The sequence below is a fragment of the Palaemon carinicauda genome, chromosome 5, assembly GCF_036898095.1.
Source record: "Palaemon carinicauda isolate YSFRI2023 chromosome 5, ASM3689809v2, whole genome shotgun sequence".
Classification (NCBI taxonomy): Eukaryota; Metazoa; Arthropoda; class Malacostraca; order Decapoda; family Palaemonidae; genus Palaemon; species Palaemon carinicauda.
In genome coordinates, this window is record NC_090729.1 from 128,166,781 (window position 1) to 128,171,327 (window position 4,547).

The window sequence follows — 4,547 nt, forward strand, 5'->3', positions numbered from 1 at the left end:
AATACCCCGAATCCTTTGAATGAATTCTAGGAACTTTGTTAAACCAAATTTGAATACTCAGAGTCCTTTAAATCAAGACTTAGGAACTTTAAATCAAATTTGAATACCTGGGGTCCTTAACTTATGACTAGGAACTTTGTTAAACCAGATTTGAATACATAGGGTCCTTAAATTATTACTAGGAACTTTGCAAATCAAATTTGAATACCCAGAGTCCTTTAGATTAAGAAACCTTTGTAAAATCATATTTAGGTACCAGTTGTCTTGAAATAAAGACAAGGAACTTTAAATCAAATTGGTATACCTGGGGTCCATAAAATTTCAGACAAGGAACTTTTTAAATGAAACTTGAGTAACCGGAGTCTTTTAGAATAAGAAAACTTCTGTAAAATCATATTTGGGTAACTGTTGTCTTTAAATAAAGACTAGGAACTTTTAAATAAAAAATTACCAGGAGTCCTTTAGATCAAGAAAACTTTGTAATATCATATTTGGGTATCTGGGGTCTTTAAATCAAGACAAGGAACTATGTTAAATAAAATTTGAACACCTGGGGTCCTTTAAGTTAGGACAAGGAACTTTTACAAATAAAATTTGAGTACCTGGGAACAAACTGTAAGCACTAGAGATTTAGGAATATATTTTAATTTTATTTCACTGGCTAGCATTCCATGGAGAATAAGTTGTTTAAGGTTACACCTTTCTAGTGTTCAATCACCTGTGCAGCTCCAAGTTTGGAGTAGGGCACAGTAGGTTACTAGTCGATCCAAATAAATCCCTATTTAGTTTCGTTGGGCAGGATCAGGATCATTATGCAATTTCTCGCATATCTTTTTACTACAGCAAATCATCAACTATCAGTCTCTGCTACCAGACCTGTAAAAAGACAAAGGGCAGTAGGCTGTTCCGTACATATTTGCAACCTTAAAGTTATCAGTAAATTCATATCTAAGAAAATACTGCAATCGAACTATAGTTTACTTTAGTGTGGAGTAATATGTTTAAAAATAGGTAACTTTAAATTCATCAATAGATTAATATTACACTATATTTAACAAACTAGAAACTAAGCCTTAAACCTAAGCCTTAAGCCTAAGCCTTAAACCTAAGAAAATTGCAAGCCCCCTTCTGATGCACGGCAACTTTTGCCGTGCATCAGAAGGGACGTCCTCCCACCGCCAGGGGCGCCGCCCCTGATGGGGGAGGACTAGCTTGCAATATAAAATTTGGAAAAAAATGTACACTGGACACTCACCATTTGCCATGGTATACATTACCAATCCTGCAGGCAGTCTCGATGTCACATAGTCGCTCAAAGTGGTCTGAAATGAGAAAAATAGTTAATGAAAAAAATAAAGAATTTGAAGATCATTAAGCAACCAGATAAAAATTGCTACTAGTTGAAAGTGCAGGTTGCTATAACAGGGAAAAATAGCCCAATGAGAAAAGGAAATAGGCAAAATTATAATTGATTAATACACAGTACAAGGCGCAAAACCTACCGAAGAATTCCAGTCAGTCTCGCAGATACCAGCACCATAAACTACACAACGCGAACCGTTAAACACACAGTTAAAATACAACTAAAGGCAATTAACAACGTACACAACTACGCCAAAACTTAAGGAGTTATACCGGCTTCTCAACTCGCTCTTGGCGACGTTAAACTTTCGATGCTAAGCCAAGGACGATGGACACTGTAAACATTCACTCGTGACGTCAGATATTTCTTGCTCGCAGATTTGGGGAAATTTCCCGCTACAAAAGTATTTGCGAATCCTTGTCTTTAGAATTTCGCTTTCCTTCAATAATCAAAATAACTCATTTCATGTGATTTCTATTAATCCACTGTGGTATAAATATGTAAATTGTACGTAAATTTATCTTTAAACTTTAATTTTACTATAACATAGAGAATCTACTGCTGAGTATTTTATCAAAACATAAATAAGAAATTGAGATATTTCGGTACATGTCGCGAAGAAATGATTAACTTGGATTTAGTAGCACATGTTTACAAAGTTCAAGTCTTATAATTTTTTTAAAAGGGAAGTTTACAAAGTTTACAAAGTTTAAGTCTTGATCTTTTTTTTTTTTTTTTAAAGAAGTTCTGTTTAGCTCACTAAATGAAATAGCGAGTATTCAGACTTATAAAGATATTGGGAGGTTTTCATAAAAATGAAGGATATCCTTGTAAGCATAAGGTAGAAGTACAAGGTAATTCTCTGAAGCAAAAGGTAGAAGTATAAGCAAATCTTTCTTTCCATATTCATAATGATTACCTTTTACTTGCGAGGATATCCTCCGAGTGGAAGTAAAAGGTTGACTCGTGTTTCGGGAGCGCTTAGTTACATGTTGGAACTTGTAAGATTTCATTTGTGCTGTCAAGATAAAAAAGAGTTTAGTATTTATAATACGTATTTAATGCCCTGTTTTTACTTGTATTTAATTAAGTTTACGCATCAGAAATAACACAGACGCCGCTGCGGCTTCCCCAAAGCCTCGCTGGCGACATCTATCCCCCACCCCTTGCATTAGAAGTTCTTTGACCTCTTTTTAGCTCCCCCACCCCTTGCATTAGAAGTTCTTTGACCTCTTTTTAGCTCCCACACCCCTTGCATTAGAAGTTCTTTGACCTCTTTTTAGCTCCCCCACCCCTTGCATTAGAAGTTCTTTGACCTCTTTTTAGCTCCCACACCCCTTGCATTAGAAGTTCTTTGACCTCTTTTTAGCTTCCCCACCCCTTGCATTAGAAGTTCTTTGATCTCTTTTCAGCTCCCACACCCCTTGCATTAGAAGTTCTTTGACCTCTTTTTAGCTCCCACACCCCTTGCATTAGAAGTTCTTTGACCTCTTTTTAGCTCCCACACCCCTTGCATTAGAAGTTCTTTGACCTCTTTTTAGCTCTCACACCCCATGCATTAGAAGTTCTTTGACATTTTTTTAGCTCCCACACCCCTTGCATTAGAAGTTCTTTGATCTCTTTTCAGCTCCCACACCCCTTGCATTAGAAGTTCTTTGACCTCTTTTTAGCTCCCACACCCCTTGCATTAGAAGTTCTTTGACCTCTTTTTAGCTCCCCCACCCCTTGCATTAGAAGTTCTTTGATCTCTTTTCAGCTCCCACACCCCTTGCATTAGAAGTTCTTTGACCTCTTTTTAGCTCCCCCACCCCTTGCATTAGAAGTTCTTTGACCTCTTTTTAGCTCCCACACCCCTTGCATTAGAAGTTCTTTGACCTCTTTTTAGCTCCCACACCCCTTGCATTAGAAGTACTTTGATCCCTTTTTAGATCCCACACCCCTTGCATTAGAAGTTCTTTGACATTTTTTTAGCTCCCCCACCCCTTGCATTAGAAGTTCTTTGACCTCTTTTTAGCTCCCCCACCCCTTGCATTAGAAGTTCTTTGATCTCTTTTCAGCTCCCCCACCCCTTGCATTAGAAGTTCTTTGATCTCTTTTCAGCTCCCACACCCCTTGCATTAGAAGTTCTTTGACATTTTTTTTTAGCTCCCCCACCCCTTGCATTAGAAGTTCTTTGACCTCTTTTTAGCTCCCCCACCCCTTGCATTAGAAGTTCTTTGATCTCTTTTCAGCTCCCACACCCCTTGCATTAGAAGTTCTTTGACCTCTTTTTAGCTCCCACACCCCTTGCATTAGAAGTTCTTTGACCTCTTTTTAGCTCCCCCACCCCTTGCATTAGAAGTTCTTTGATCCCTTTTTAGATCCCACACCCCTTGCATTAGAAGTTCTTTGACCTCTTTTTAGCTCCCACACCCCTTGCATTAGAAGTTCTTTGACCTCTTTTTAGCTTCCCCACCCCTTGCATTAGAAGTTCTTTGACCTCTTTTCAGCTCCCACACCCCTTGCATTAGAAGTTCTTTGACCTCTTTTTAGCTCCCACACCCCTTGCATTAGAAGTTCTTTGACCTCTTCTTAGCTCCCACACCCCTTGCATTAGAAGTTCTTTGACCTCTTTTTAGCTCACCCACCCCTTGCATTAGAAGTTCTTTGATCTCTTTTTAGCTCCCACACCCCTTGCATAAGAAGTTCTTTGACCTCTTTTTAGCTCCCACACCCCTCGCATTAGAAGTTCTTTGACCTCTTTTTAGCTCCCCCACCCCTTGCATTAGAAGTTCTTTGACCTCTTTTTAGCTCCCCCACCCCTTGCATTATAAGTTCTTTGATCTCTTTTTAGCTCCCACACCCCTTGCATTAGAAGTTCTTTGACCTCTTTTTAGCACCCACACCCCTTGCATTAGAAGTTCTTTGACCTCTTTTTAGCTCCCACACCCCTTGTATTAGAAGTTCTTTGACCTCTTTTTAGCTCCCCCACCTCTAGCATTAGAGGTTCTTTGACCTCTTTTTAGCTCCCACACCTCTAGCATTAGAAGTTCTTTGAACTCTTTTTAGCTCCCACACCCCTTGCATTAGAAGTTCTTTGACATCTTTTTAGCTCCCACACCTCTATCATTAGAAGTTCTTTGATCTCTTTTTAGCTCCCACACCTCTAGCATTAGAAGTTCTTTGACTTCTTTTTAGCTCCCAC

At 38.8% G+C, this 4,547-nt stretch overlaps 1 long non-coding RNA gene across 1 annotated transcript; it reads right to left on the reverse strand.

Moving 5' to 3' along the window:
• Positions 1-461: 461 nt before the first annotated feature.
• Positions 462-1,621, reverse strand: LOC137640568 (uncharacterized). Its single transcript, XR_011044405.1, has 3 exons — positions 1,503-1,621; positions 1,256-1,322; positions 462-876 (listed from the first exon to the last, which is right to left on the reverse strand). It is a non-coding gene; the product is annotated as an uncharacterized lncRNA (long non-coding RNA).
• Positions 1,622-4,547: the final 2,926 nt, after the last annotated feature.